At 40.0% G+C, this 16,390-nt stretch overlaps 1 long non-coding RNA gene across 1 annotated transcript; it reads right to left on the bottom strand.

The window, feature by feature from the left end:
- Positions 1-781: 781 nt before the first annotated feature.
- On the bottom strand, positions 782-16,390 carry LOC147415642 (uncharacterized). The gene is made up of 3 exons (XR_015183472.1): positions 16,240-16,390; positions 1,253-1,337; positions 782-975 (listed from the first exon to the last, which is right to left on the bottom strand). It is a non-coding gene; the product is annotated as an uncharacterized LOC147415642 (long non-coding RNA).

The raw sequence follows: 16,390 nt of genomic DNA, 5'->3' as shown, positions 1-16,390 counted from the left end.
CCTACAAAAAGCTACACACAGGTGGACCAAAATGTACCAAAATTGCAGGAGACTTTTGAGTAACGAATTTGATATATCACCCTAAGAACAACTGCCAGAGAGCTTTTGGAAAGTAAGTAATTTTCAAAGTGATCTCTCAAAAAACAAAGAATATTAATAACCATCTAATTTTGTGGCCCTCAATTTTATTTACTGACATTTCTTCTTTGTTTTCAAGACCAAAGTTTTGTTTGTGTGAACAGACCGTGAGAGATACAGCAAACCTAGGGACGTTGACGTGCCAGGACCACAACTACTGCCAGTAACGGCAGTTCTCTTTTGGAGGTGGTTTTGTTCTTTGTTTTGCTTTGGCTTTTATGTATCTAATGGTAACATGAAGGAGGGCAGCCAGCTAGCAATTTTTCTTCTTCCTCTAAATGAATAAAAGCCTTCTGCCAAAGTGGATGGAACCAGCAAAAAGAATGCTACCTCTCACCTGTCTGCAGGTGGAAGTGAGATAATGCTGAAAAAGGTGTCACCATCTCCTATTTCCAGTCCTCTGCCTACAGACATGTGGCTTAGCTGAGGTTTTTTAGCATTGGACAGTAGGTCATTTTTTAAATAACTGTAATGATCGTTATATTTCTAAATGTTCTGTAGTTCTAGAGACAGCGTCTGATCCCAGTCTTCTCCTGCTCTGGTGCATTGTTTGCTATTCTTATCACTGATGGTTGGCTCCCATGCAAAACAAGTCAAACATTTCAGACAGATATATGCCTTTTATTTGAACAGAGATGGACTTGTAGATATAAAATGAGCAAGAAGGCCCACCTGATGAGCAAACAGAAACATGGAAAGTATTTGATCACTGTAGCAGAAAAGGCAGAGTCCTGCTAAGGTGCAGGTAACAGCATTCCATGGCAAGGCATATCTTCTGGGCACACCCTCAGTTCTGATGGGTGAGCACCAACTCATCTTGAGTGAGCAGCCACGCATCTGCAGTTTTACAGAGTTTTCTCTCATTAAAATAAGCATTTTTAAATCAACCACAATGACTATTCATAGTCTCACTGGGCCTAAATAATTCAAACGTCTAAGTCCAATAAGCTCAATTTGTAATTTACTGTCTTATTCCTGTAGTCCTCTGCTGGAACAGATTCAAGACCACAAATCTGCATCCTCCACACTTAAATAGTTTTGCAAACCTGAACTTCATGCCAAAATCCAGAACACAAGACAAGAGTGGCCAGAACATGCAGATTTCAGTGCTTACCTGAAAGTGAGGGAGAAAGACCTCAGACAGGGTAAATGCAGACCTCATTGTCCCCTCCACGCTCTCACTCTATCATCAAGTCCATCTAGAAAGCAGAAATTCTTTTTTTTAATTATGCTGAAAAGCATATTAAAAAAAATGGTTTTCATATGCGTATGAAAATGTTTTGTGTATTTATTGTTAGGTATGGTGGATGTATGTTTTCCAGACCGCCAAGTCAACCTTGAATTTGATGACCTGATTGCATAATTTGACATTACACCTTCCAAAGTCCATCTCAAGACACACACACACACATGAATGACCCTGCTTTTTAAAGTGCCCTATATTGTCAATATCACTGTTTCTCCTTTATGAGACTATAAGGATTTACAGCTTCATTAAAGTGAATTCAGTGCTGCCTTCCCTGAAGAAGCAGGTATCTGTTTGTGAGACAGTTTCAAGCGCGCAGTTTGGAAACAATTCATGCATGGTCTTCTGCCTGAATTTTTCTGCTAAGCTGTTGGCCTTTTAATTATATTAGGCTTCAGACAACACATGCTTTGGCTGTTTTTCTTTTGTGACCCAGGACTGCTGTGTGAGGAATCATCTATATGCATCTCACAGTATCTCAGTTTTAGCTCTGCTATTCCAAGAACATCAGAAAACAGTGTTCTGGGGGTGTGCAGGGTACTTCATAAAAATGCCTTCTGATTGTAGTTTCTGAAGACTCTCCTTCCCCACTATGCTGGTGTAGCTTATTACACCCACAGGTGATTGCAAGACACTTTAGCTGCGCTGTATTTTTCTGTGGGTATTAGTAAGATTAATGGGGAAGAGCCTGGTTGCCGTATTTCTAGAAACAGCGTCCCAATCTCCATCTCAGTGGCAACATGCTTCGCATCTACTTGTTCACACTGCAGAACACTACTGAATTTCAGGATGGGCACTCTTTCCTTCATGAATGGCATCTCTTTTGCATTTCCACCTTCTAGTCATGCTGGGGGTTTATATATGCTAGGCTGACAAGGAAAAAAACATGTTAAATATTTTTTAATGAAGGCTTTGATATGCTGTAATAACATCTTTTAGATGTGGAATATCTTCTCTGTTGGTTTTACCTGTTGAAAGCAAGCTGCAGGTAAGTCAGCAAGCACATCACATATGGTGCAGCAATGAGCCAGAAACCACCTTCCATCTTCCCTGCTTACACTGATTAAAGAGAAGAGATCGAGTTCATACCTTGCTATGCTTCTTGTTATGCTGTCTTTACATCCAAAATAGTCTCCATTTCAACATTAATCTCTGAAGTGTTTGAGTCCTGTTGCCTGTCCTGCTTTTCAAACCCTGTACATTTGATCTCTAGGGCATTCTACCGTCCCTACCAGTTTGTCTCATGAAATCCACAGTGCGGCGATGTAGCTGTTTTCCTTATCAAGTAACAGTTGCCAGTATCATCCTTTGGCAGCAAGTACAAGAACGGTTTTGTTTTGCCTTGTGAGGTAATACCTTACCGACTGTAGGTGTTTCATATTGACTCTTCTATAATGCGTTAAATTGCCTGAACCCATCCAAATACAGAGCCTTCAGTGTTTTTTGAGGGCTGGCAAGTTCTGTGCCTTCTCAGAATTAGTCTATTTTTCCCATGTCCCGGTGACTTTACTTTTTTTCTGTGAATACAAGTAGGTAATTGACAAAGTAGATAAGGTACTGACTTGATAATTTTATCCATTTCTAGTTCTAAGGTCCCTTTGAGCATCAGAGCCATGTTTTGGTATGAGTGAAGTGCACGTCTAATTAGAAAATGGATGTACGCAAGAATTATCCTAGGTGCAGCATTACTCAGTTCATGAAATCGTTATCAGAAAGAATCTTTCGCTTCAATATTTTTTATAAATTTCTTTGACATTCTATCTGGAATTTAAATTGTTGCGGTGTTGTGACTGATGTTTGTTTCATGATACAACTGTCGGTGGAGAGCTTTTTTCTTCCTCTTACATAATTCTCCGGAGGCCTTTGGAATCCAGTACGTTCACTTGTGACCTAGAAACTTTTTGGCACTCACTTTCCAATTTCCATGCTGCTGCCTGAGCTTTGCAGCCTGTGTTCTTCTGAATTTTATGACCCACCTAGTTTTGCTGGTTTGTATCCTGCTGATGTCCTATCTCCACAGAAGCTCGTATTCCCGGCGGCTGCTGGCATTCTTCATTAAGGTGCCATTTAAAAACAGTTGGCATAGCTGATATATGAGGAATCATATATGTCTCGTTAGCGTGTTTTTCCGATAGCACATGAAGCACTGATTTTGTTTAAACTCTTTTTTTTATTTTTGTGCTTCATTTCCCACCAATTTTCATATATTTTTGTGTGTTTTTTTCTGTTTGATAAACTGTTCTTGAATCCGTTCTACTTTTATACTTATGTTCAGCAGTGAGCTACTCCATGTATTTCTAATGATCCTAACAGATCTGCTGTAAGTTCTCTGAAAATTCTCTCCAAGAGTCTCTGCAGTTCATCCTTTTCACCAGTCTGGCTCCGTTGTGGCTATTTCATTTCCGATAGCTAATAAATGGCATTCAACCTCAAAGAAATTGTTGGTGGCACCATGCCCGGAAAAGCACAACTGCAGTCAACTGTAGCTTGATGGTCTTTGGCAGCTAGAAGAACCATTCAGTGAGCACAGTTCAGTCAGGAGCTGAAGCTCAAAGCTTTTGTTTGGCAAGAGATTGTTAATATTTCTTTCCTAAGTTTGAAGTGCTTCAGGTTTAGCAATGAAAGAGATATTGAAAACTTCTGAGGAATGGCAGGAAATGTTTGTAGGTTCTTTTGTTTTGAATTCCTTTAAGGCATTTATCTGCGACCTCTGATTTCTAAAAAAACATGGCTACAAACTTTTCTGTAAGCATAAGCAGGTGTATGAGCTAAAATCAGAAGAAAAGCATGTTGAAAATGAACTAATTCTGGGAGCCATTGGCTTTGCTCCCAATGTGAAACACCTTAAGAGCTGAAAAAAATTGCTTTATGTCTAGTGGGGCTGTAGGACTCCCGGAAAATTTATAAGACTTTACACAGACTTCCCAATTCTGCAGCTGATACACCCAGATGTTACTGCATCACCCACAGCCTTTGCCCTCAGCAGTGCTGACACTCTTGCTTTGTCCTATTTTTCATTTAGTTTCACTGTAAACTTATAGTTTTCCCATTCTGGCCTAAAAACTGCAGAGATGATAAATATTTTCTCTTTCATGTCCATCTCCATAGAAACAGGATCTGTGTTATTGCTGTAATTGTTCCCTGATTTTGTGCTGGTTTTTCTGTTACAGTGTCTGGATTTTTTTACATTGGTTTGTTTCTTACGAGGATATTATTTTAAGACAACTTGTAAATGTTTGAGTATTAAGGAGAAAAAGAGAATGATCCTGTTCCCATTCTTTCCTCCATTTCTGAGTAAGCAATTCCTGAAGCAAAGCCCTCACACCTTTGAAAAATAGAAAGATAGTAATTTTAAATGAAGCCCTGGAGCAGGAGTGGCATTTCCCGCCTCAAATATCCCCTACTGCCTTCGGAATTTCTTTAGGTAAGAGTCAGGGCCTGAACCACCACCTTAACAGGGGAACAGAAGTTTGTAGAGCCATTCGTAGTTCCTTGTTGCTGGAGGAATGTTTATAGCCCAAGAGAGACAGACGAACGCGTAGGGAAGAATCCTTTCAGTCCCATGTATACTGAACAAAGTTCTATATCACAGTTGCATTCAAAAATATTGCTCTTTTCAGCACTCCTATAAGAACCCTGGTTTTCAATTTCCTCAAAGCCAGTATCTGGATAGAGGTAGGACTCCCCTCCTGACATCACAGCAGGTAAGGATGAACAGGAAGAAATGGGGTCCAGGGCTCTGCAGCCTGCCGAGCAAGCTGGGTACAGCTAGGACCGAGCCTGTTCCACTCTTCTGAAGCAGGCAGGTTAAGAAATTTTGAAAGTTGGCACTGTCATTTACTCACTGATAGAAAAATTTAATCTACTTCTGCATATTATTCAGCTATAACGAATTCTGAGGCTCCATGAATTACATGTGAAGCTTTCTGTCCCCACAGGTGAAACCCAAAAACATAGTGAAACGTTTCAACATTTTTGTCGCAGCCTCAGAAGCAAAGTTCAATTAGTCAAACCTAAGCATGTGTACTTTTCTGTCTGCAAAAATCAATTGTTTTTAACAGCTAAAAGCTTTTCAAGCAGCATTCAAACAGACCGTATTTATTAGGTGATCTCTGGCTTGTAGTTCCAGGTCCAGTACTACCTTAAATGTGAACCAAACTCCCAACGATATTACCAGCACGTAATGATCTCTTAGAAGAAAATTCGATTTGCAGCAGCAGTGACAAAACACTGTCTGTCTTCTGGTTGCCGTTCTCCTTCGTATGCTCTCCTGTACCTGTATTTGTCACAATAGAGCATCTAATACTGGAAACCTGGGATTACCAATGTTAAGGAAGTGACTAAAAATAGTATGAAACTGAGGAAATGTTGCTTGCTTTGGTTGGTTGGTTGAGTTTTTTCTTCAGAATAGTGCTTGCAAACTGTGACTTTCAAAGGAGACAAGTGATGTGGGGTACCTAATTTGAAAGTCTTCAGGAAGACCTGACTTTAAAACAGAGGTTCTTCAGTATATTCCAAGAACCAGAAAAACTTCATCAAAGACCAAAAAAATCTGCTTAAGCTTAGCAAAGATCCATATGGTTCATGTGGTTCTCTTAGATAACTAATGAAAAGATTGGTTCAGACAGTCACATCAAAGGAATTTTAAAAGAGGCACCAGACAGATATGTGGCTTTGCAAAGTCTGAATAGCTGTGTTGTGTTTGGGTTTTTTTCAATTTGAATGTTAACCTGCGAATCCTTTTCAAGCCATGAAAAGAAATATTAACAAACTCTTTGCACATGAAGCTTTTAGTGTTGTCTTTTGGATCAATTAGCCAGTGGCTATACTCGCTAGGCCATTCCTCTATATTGCCCTCCAGCCCCATGCTGACAGTCCTTGACATTTGCTTTCTGTTCAAAAGCCTTTTATTCAAATACCAACAGTGGTTCAATATTGCCAATGAAGCATATTCATAATCTTATCTATAGGTCTCAGAAATAACTCATGAAATTAAATTATAAGAATGAATTCAGGATTGCCCTTATCTGGCTCCTGTGCTTTTAAGTGAACTTAGGTTTCTGACTTTTCTCCATGACGATGAGTGCTGGAAACACGCAGTGGGATTCATCTTAACAAGCTTCAGGTGCCTACAATGCAGGCACTTGAGCTATTCTCACTGCAAAGAGGCTCGAGGCTTCCGTTAAAGACAGTGCAGATGCAGTCAACATAGCCATGGAGTGAAGGACGCGTGTCGTCCAATGAAAACTAGATGCTCAGTTTAGAAAGAGAGGAATCCTGCCGTGTCCCTTATGGCACTGGGGGAAAACCCCCATCCCTGTTCACAAATAGCTAGTTATATTACCTGATTTATTTGTTATAACTGCCTCCTGTGTCTTAAGTATTTTCCACGCCAGGGTTGCCTAAGGCTGCCAGATTCCTAGCTCCCTGGGAAGGGAAGCTGGAAGCTGTGCAAATTATGTGTTGAACCAAATTTCTCACAGTTCCTACTGGCAGAGTAGAGAACCTAGTGCTGAGCCAAGACCTGGGACTCAGCTGTTGGTGTGAGAACAGGAAGCCTGAAAATGGTGAGACCCTGACATGAACACAAGTCTCACCGTCTCCAGGGTCCTGCTGCACGGTTGGGCACCGTAGCCTCACTGCTGGCAGCACTGTAAGAGCTTGGGGACGGATGCTTTAGCATCCCAGAACACTGACGTTCTTGGCTCATTTGCCTGGGTGCACCAAAGCTAGAAATCCTACAAGCACGGGGCCTGCCTCCCCGCAGGTTTGTTAAAGCCAATACAGTTCTATAGGAAACGTAACTCTGGATTTCTTGAAGGTTCATCAGAACTCTGATGTTTCCATTTTGGATTCAACTAATTGACATTTTATGTGAAAACTGTGCCATAAATAGGTAGACCAGGTCTACTTTACGTCACAACGGTTACTTGATCAGAAATACAACCAGTACATCTTTGCTCCTCCTGAAGACAACGGTAAAACTCCCAACAGGAGTCTGAGCTATGGCAGCACCGAGTCCATGGGAAATTACCCTTCTGAATGCATTTATTGTCCCTGGGGATGGTGTTCTGTGATCTACAACCAAATCAGTTCAAGAAAGAGCGAATGTTTAAAACATTCAAACCTTTGAAATGACAAACATCTTTTAATCTGCTAACCCTGACCTATGTCCAATAAAAATTGAAAACAAATTAACAAACTACAGCACTACTACCCTAGAACCAGTACTCAACTGTGACCTACCCGGACAAATGCCCATTTCTCAGGCTAGGAACGCCAGAGTCCAGCTACTACGCCTGACCTTCATGTCTCTTCTCAGAGACTATTTGTGACAGACTTAGCCTTTTATAGTGGTTATTATTTTCCTCTTCAGACTTACAGGAACGCGCAGATTAGATTGTATTAGTCCCAGTGACACTCTCAGACACGTAAGCCCACTCCCACTCCACATCATCCAAGTTGTAAATGCAAATCTGAGTGTTGAAATTATCCTGCCATTCGTAAGGAACAATCTGACTTCTGAAAACTTGGAAAGGATTGAAATAGCGACCCTAAAGATGATTATGATTAATATAATTCCTGGAGATCTTATACTGGAAAATATGCAATATGTCTCAAAAAGACCAAGCCTCATGTTCCTTGTGGACTTCATTTCTGTCAGAAAATCTGTATAAAAAGGAACACAACATAAGCAAAACTGGATGTGCATGAGGAAGTGTGGTTTCAGTTAAAATTCTGTACATGGAAAGTGCAGGTTCCATCGGTTTTGGAAGTCTAAGTTCATAATGTTCAATGCCATTCCCACTAACACAAAATAGAACAACCTTTCTGATCCTGCAGGCCCTGTTTTGACTTACACTGATTATCCCATCAAACGGAATGAATAGAAACTTCTGCGACAATTATACCCGCAAAACTGAACTGGTTTGGTAGGCTCCTGATTTCCTGCAATAGTCAGCTGTGAATAAGAAGATGCCCTGTAAACAGACCTTCCATCAAAAATAGGACCACTTGAACCAAGCACAAAATCAAGAGAACAAAAAGATACCAGTTCTGTGACCAGATCTGCCTCTCAAATTCAGATACCATCTCTACGGAAATTCAAGAATGGCTCTTTTAAGACATACAGACCCAGACCTTATAAAAGATTTCTAGTTGTCATGGTTTTAGGACAACAAATGCAGAAGCCCTTGGCTAGTAACCTTCACTGTGTTACTGATAACACGTATTTTTATCAGTCCTCATGGCATTTATTCATGAAACTTTGCACTGAATTTTCTGTTCTTTGGAAAAAAACACACAGTTATTGTACCATGTGGCAACAAACAAAAACTCCACTGACATGCACTTAGGTCATTTAACCTTGCCACCCACAAAAAGAAAACTTCATGATCAAGCTGGTCATAAAATTCAATACTGAACAACATAACTTTGGAACTAAAAATTAGTGTGTGGAGAAGGTGAAATTTAGACTAGGCTTCCTAAGCAATTTCTGTGTCATTTATTTTTCTCTGCCCCCGCTCCCACCAAAGAAAAAGAAGACTATTTCGATTCCTGGTTATCAAGTAGGTAATGTATCTACTTCCACTTCCAAAAGGAAAATCAAGATCTCACTTCCTCCTTTTAGTATATAACTACACTTTAAGTTGGGCAAGGATAGATTTAAATGAGACAAATCAGAGACTCCTGTCTATGGGGCACTGACATTGCCTAAGTAGCTATTTGACAACTCAGTAAGGTTATTAGGTCCTCAGTGTAGGATTTTGAAATAGATTCAGCATTAGCCTAATTCTAGTCATGTTGAAGTCAGTGCTAAAACTCGTCTGACTTCACTGGAAACTGAGTTAGATAAAACTGTGTGCTTTTGCAAAGTGCTCTGCTGAGTTACCCCAGCTGCACAGGAGACCTGGATAGCTGAGAAAAGAAGATGAGAAACTGCTGAATAATCAAACAATAATCAAACTTTTTTAAATCAAGCAATAATCAAACTTTTTTTTGAGTAAAGTAACATCTAAAATCACAGATTCATTCATGTCAGGTCAAAATTAAAATCTTTATCCTGCCATGAGGTCTGTGCAAGCAAGCCTTTATACCAGTGGATTTTCAAAGACAAGAATTATAAGTACACTTAATTGTGTGTGCAGCATACAGCCTCATTGAGGTCAACAATGGATGCAAGGTTAAGCTCCAGCGGAGACACTGGTTATCACGAAAGGTGCATGAACAACGCAGAAACAAGTTATTTTACACAATTGGATACGTTACAAGTGGGATGCTGTTCTTCATGAAAAAGGCTTTTTATTAGGCCTTGGTTTTGGAAGGTAGGGGTTTAATTTAGAAAACTGCCAAGAGATATCGTATCTTACAACTGGGTAAGAGTTAGTCTTGGTTAACACACAGCAAGCCTTTTCGAAGTCCTCAGGCGGGAGAAGTATGACACCTACTGTTAACAATACTCTATTGCACAGAGAAGCCGTGGACCTCAACATTGACAAAAACATAATGTTCCTGTGGGCAAAGAAAAGGCTGTTCTTTCAGTTCATCAGAGACATCACTGCTACAAACTACTTCCATTTCTTTAGTGACTATTCCAGGATAAAAAGCTTGAGAGGTGTTTCTCCATGCTTTGTTGCACTGGTGAAAGATGCTAAAACACTAAAATGCCTCAGCAGCCTCTAAAACCATCTAGCTATCAATTATTCGTGCTAGTTTGACATGCACTGCAGCAGTCAGGCCATACTGTTATACCAGGATAAGAGTTTGCTTTCCATTAATTGTACTTTCTTCCCTCTTTGGTTCAGGCTGCTCTAAGTAAAAACCACTGAATCTGTAATTGCACACTATAGGTGGCCAGAAAAGACCAGACTGATGCTGCTGAACTAACCCTGTGAGCTACCTATTATAGCAAACAGCCAAAGGTAGAAACAGAGCAACAAAACCAGAGAGAAGCAGCATTTGCAAGGGATAGGTCCCATGCTTGGCTTTGCCATTCATGTTCTGTGCGACCATCTCTACTTTGCTAGATCTCTTTGCGTCTGCCTCCTCCCTTAACTTTTGTGAGATTTATCGGTCTACAGCACAAATATTTGTAGTTAGGACTGCCGTTCAGAAAAGATCTGTATGGTACCGACAGAGAAACCCACAGGTGCCTGAGCAGGGCAGTGCTCTCAGGAGGCTGGGACTTTGTATAGTTTCTTCACTGAAGAACTTTGCAGAAATGTTTGCGACTTCAAAGAGTTATATTCAACAAGCGTCAGATGATGCTATTTGGGGCATGATGTGTCAATCAAATATATAAAGATGGTGCATCTGTGCAATTTCCCTTTCCTTGCTGGGCTGGCAGGGCCTTTAGCATTCTGCTCCTGGGCTGTGCAGGGAGCACCAGCCATACCCAACAGTAGCCTGGCAGAATAAGGCTCCTTGAAGAGATGTCGATTCTTCAGTATAAAACACCCTTCCAATATGTCATGATTTTATCCATTTTTCTTCTTAGGGAAAAGTTTTAAAGAAATGTAAATCTTCTTACTCTATCTGAGCGATGCTGGAGCTAGGAACCACTGGCTTTGCCTGTACTGTTTTATACAGGTCTGCAGAGCCAGCAATTCACAAACCACACACCCTTTGCCCATCCGTTTCTGTAAACATGCATGACACACACCACACACACAAACACACAAGTAGTTAATGTCCCTGTTACCACACCATGTGCTAAAAATGTGGTCACTAAGGGATTAAGGGATATCTGAAACGACAGAAGCAGAAAAGCGTGTAGTGAAACCAGTATTCGTATCCATAAAGCTCCTGCATTCACTCTGGTAGCAAAAACATTCAGCTTCCTCTTGTTTGGCATTGGGGAATACACACAGCACAAGGTATTTGTCAAACACTGAACAGAAACCACAGTATAGGGGAGCATCTGATTTTTTCCTTAGCTCTAAATCATCACAGTTCCTTTTACAGCTAAGCCATTTGAAATTGAACTTTATTAAAACACTGTAGGGAATGATCATGTGTTGGTTAGAAAAGGAAAATTAATTCCATTTGAACTACAAAAATAACTTATACAGTTACAAGAGAGGGAAGAAGTAGAAGGGTTCAGCTATGAAGTTGTTGTCTGTTGATTTCTTAACTTGTCTTTCTTCCAGGCAGCAAGTGAGATTTTCTTTTTTAAAAATTTTTTAAAGACCCGCAATTTTGGCTCAGACTGCTTTCTTAAGCTCAGAGTTCTCTGAATGTACAGATGTCACAACAATTTCATTGGCAAAGTTGTCACCTAATGACTACAGTTATTAGTAGCTAAGTGTCATACTGAATGCCCCTAAACTCAAATGCTTTATAGGAGACATCATACAAAATGTTACTGCTACCACACTAACTGATTTCCTTATAACATACTTATTCTGAATTCCAGCTCCCTATTCCAGCTGAGTCAGGTACAATCAAGTAGCTTTTTCACATTATGAATGAAAACTGCATCCAAAAAAGACACATTTCCCCAAATCAGCTCCTTGTAAGGATCTGATCCGTTGCATTCAAGCTGATTCTGGGCCGGGTAAGCTACTGACCACACTCTGGCAACACTTTTACTGAACGCAGCTGAGGAAGAGTGAGGCCTCGAGGAGGCTGACATGGACCTCTCTCTCTGTCACTGCCGGAGGCCGAAAGGCAGCATGCATAGTTTGGAATAGAGTCCTCCCTAGCTTGCCATCAATCAAATCAAATTGTAACACATAAAATGTAAAACCATTGCATTGATTAGCACGAGTATCTCATGCTAAAAAAGTATTGGTTTTGCAATAGCTGCCCACGAAAAGTGGATGCATATTTGTTGGAATCCAAAAAGAAAATAAAAGGCAAACCTAGCAGTACATGGATCTGTCTGCGATGTACTGAAGTTGCAAGTTCTCTTAACACATACAGATGCTGTCAAGAAATGAGCAGAAGACAGGAAATAATTCCATGACAGATTAAAATTCAGAGTAAAACAGTCACTAAGTAAGCAGTTGCCTCTAACGTCATCTGTTTAACAAAACTCAGATGTATCTGCTTGGGACTGACAGTGCACATAGGTAAGTAATGTACCTTATTTAGAATATTCTAGCACACAAAACAAACACCCACATCTAGTATTCCAGTGACAGTCTTAGAAAACTGCCATAATGAAGTGTAAGACAAAGAGATCAGCACTCACTGGGGTCTCACTGACTTGTCAATTAATAAGGAGGTGTGATTTATTTGGTGTTCTTACTGAAAAAGTATTTGGGTAAGACTCTTGGAAGTCCTTTTATTGAAAAAATGTTTTCGTCGTCCTCATAAGGACAATTTTTTAAATTTAAAAAAAAAAAAATTGAAATTTATTTAAAGAACATAAAAAGTTCTTTAAGATACTAGGTCACACTGATAAAGCATAGCATTCCAAAAATTATGAACAGCTTTTCTGCCTAGCAATAGTCACTAGCTAACAAAGAGATGCGCAAGATTTGGAATTAAGAGTATATAAAGGTTAGAGGTAAAGTGCTTTGCTGAAGGCAAGTAGGCTGAAGCAGACGTTTTAAACCTCACTGAAGTTAAGCCGCATTTAAGAGCTTTACCGAACATGGAGAGACTGTAGCGACGTCTGAAGGTAAGACTGTGCATTTGTGTTCAGGCTGACTTCTGGAAAATAATGTTAAGTATTGAAAAGTAGTAACTTATGTATAATTGAAAACCACACACTTGAGAAAACAAATCAGATGTTTTAGGCTTAGCCTGTGCATTGAAGTTCATGAATGAGAAGAAATGATCCAGACTGACCTTGCGACATGCTCGTAAGCTTGCTCACCAGACATCTACACGAAAATGTGTATTTTGACTTATTGCAGCCCTCTTCCAGGACTGGCTAGTGGTACTTCCTCACATGGAAATATAACTGCATTCATGTTCATGAATGAGAACATAAGAGAATGATAGGTGACAAAATGAAAATTCACCCCATTGGCAATTTTCCTCCCATGCAGTAGATGAAACGCTTACTGAAAAGGACACTGATTCAGGAACACACAGTATTCAAGGCAGCACCTAACTTGGTAATTAGCTTGCACTAAAGTCATGGGCACCGTGAATGTCACACAAGAAGAAACCCCCTGTTTAGCCTGCTGCAAATAAATGACCAAAAAAATCACTTTATGTTTACTGTTGAATGGAAAAAAATTCTTTTGAGGACATATATATTTAAGAATCAAATGCTTTAGTAAAATTTCATTTTCAGAACGTTGAGAAGAGTAAGAATCTATCATTCATGGCCCTCAATTCTGACTAGTTTTACATGAAGAAGGATTGCCAGCTTCTAGCTCCATCTACTGTGTCAAACTGAAATAACAGAAGATTGATCTTTCCTCTTTTTAAAAACTATATCCCAACCTCGCCCTAAACTAGAAGATCAGGGATCCACAATATACAGCTGTTGAAAGGAAACACACCGATGCCAAGACAAAATGGCAAATAATGTGAGCTGATAAGTAGCATAGCAGACAGTAAACAAGGTAGGGAAGGTTCTGTTTTGAAAATCAGAGGCCTCACAGGGTTCTGGGGGTTTAGATAATTTTAGATGATTGAGGGCTTTTAGACAATTTTTCTAGCTATCATTTGAACTCTGCGAAAAATGTTTTTCTTCCGCTTTAGAGACCTTTTTGAGAAACCAGAGAAATTTCTTACTTGCCTTCACTGAATCCAAGATCTTAAGAAGTTTGACAAGGAGATTCTCACTCCTTTTCTTGCCCAGAGATACACTAGCCTGGTAGGATAAATATTTTCTAGGCACACTTTGCTTTACACGAAGATAGAAAAGCAACAGCTTGAACCTTGCTGTTCTGCATGCCAGCAGAAGGCTGCTTGCATTAAGATCTCCTGAACTGCAAAAAGAGAAGCAATTTCAAGGACTAATTTCAGAACTAATCAATTGTTTACTTTAAAAGCAGTTACTATAGAAATTATCATTATGGACAGGCAGGACTCAAGCAAAACATAAAATGCAAAAAATGTTTAACCTCCTAGCTGATTCTTGTGTAGTCCAGAGTTGATGCTACCTTAAACGTCAGTAATAAAACAAGACAAAACAAACCAAAACATTACTTTGACAAGTAAACTTTGATATTCAAACACAGGTTGTTTTGGCTTGAGAGGTCTCATTCACAGTTTTGGATTACAGATCCAGTACACATAAAATAGACAAAACATAATACACATAAATAGATTTGTCTGGGTTTTATTTTATTTTTACCTTCTACAGCACTTGAAAAGAATCAGAAAGAAACCCAGAATATCACCCATATGCTATCTGCCTCCATGTGCCATGGCATTTTTCAATTTTATACTCACAAAGGGTAAACGTTTTGAAAGCATGTGAAGCAAATTAGGAACCTGAAACCTACTTTCAAAAACCATTTATGTGTGTAAAAATCTAAGTCTCACAGAGTACTAATAAGTTTTAGGATTCCAAGCCTTAGGCCATTTCTTAAATAAGAGACAGACTCACAGAGTTCTAAATATATTGCAGAATAAACATCTTTCTAGCTTAATGCTTTAGGCCAGTGGTTAGCTAATTATCCCTTTAGAATTTCAAGTTCAAAATAGTGTTATATGCTGGGTAGTACTGGGAATATAGAGATGGGTATAAAATAGTCACTAGTTTGTAAAGCTCATTGCAGAAGTACAAAAATGACATCAAAACCTTAATTTTAATACAAAAGGTATGGGTTCCCTTTGCCTCCTCAGGCTGAGGATGCCTGCCTAAGGCCTGTCTGGGACCAGCCGTGTTTCAGCCCAGTCTTCTATCAGTCAGTCATCTTCTATCACCTACATGTACACAGATTTCTCAAGCACTACCTTAAACTGCAGTCTTTTGCTTGCAGTACTCTTATAGTAAGCCTGTTTTGAAGTCTCCTATCTCCAACTAGAATTCTGAATTTTCAGCCCCAAAATAGCAGTGATGTATTATATATCACTGTTTACTCTTGTGCCATTGTTCTATTTTTGATGCTTGCCTGATTCTTTGGAAAAACTCAGCCAGCATGGCCACAACTAGCTAGCCGACCGTTCCGTTAACATACGTGCCTTTAATCAAACACTTGAGCTAGAACAGCAAGATGAAAAAACCACATCCCAAACTTGGGAGTGCTTTCCGTCAAAACCACACCTGAAGCAGCAGTCAGTCCCACTAAACTATCTGCACCAACTCCAAGTGTATTGGTAGACATCATCGCATTCAGACACAAACCAGAACTGTTCCATGCCACTGAAAGTCTCCAGCACTCCTACTGGCCTCCCAGCAACTGCCCTGGTATCAAACGCCTCTCTGGACTTTGATGCCTTGTGGGTGGAGGAACGTGACTGGCAACACTTCTTGAGATCTATCTGATCTAGTCCCTGTCAGTCGAGGAGAAGGTTAGTCTTTGGTAGCAAAGACTTAACTGGATGGAATGCCATCATTTCTTGTAGAACAACCACGCTTTTTCTTTTTTTAACAGAGCACTTGGGTATTTCTTCAGCGAATCAATCTTCAAAAGGTTTTGCTTTCTGGACTTGTCTTTACTTTCCCAATCCTCCCCGTGAGGAAGCAGTCAAAGCTGGCACAATATTGGGTTAAGGTCTAAGGGCAACTACCAGAAGATGTAATATCAGCATCTGACATGGAATACAAATAATTGTCAAAACGCTTGACCAGGATATGTAAGTAATTCAGACTGACGCCGACAATGGAGAGCGTAGGGAATGGCAGTCACCCGGCTTACCATGCCAAATGTAGGCAGAAGTGAGCCCCAAATGGGCCTTCATAGGGCTGTATCTGAGTGTCAGCATTAATGCAAATGCTTTACCTTCTGCACACGTAGAGGAGCTGTCCCTTGATGTACAGGGCTGCTGTAACGCTAAGCAGTTCTTCCAGGCGAGCATCGCTCTTGTTAAATTCTGCATCGGTCTGGATTTTCTTTACTCACAAGGCCGCATCAGTTGAAATGCTCACAAGAA

The sequence above is a fragment of the Leptosomus discolor genome, chromosome 4 (assembly GCF_034619465.1).
Source record: "Leptosomus discolor isolate bLepDis1 chromosome 4, bLepDis1.hap2, whole genome shotgun sequence".
NCBI classification, from domain to species: domain Eukaryota; kingdom Metazoa; phylum Chordata; class Aves; order Leptosomiformes; family Leptosomidae; genus Leptosomus; species Leptosomus discolor.
Note: the sequence above shows the minus strand (reverse complement) of the source record. Positions and strands in the feature narration are given on the sequence as shown.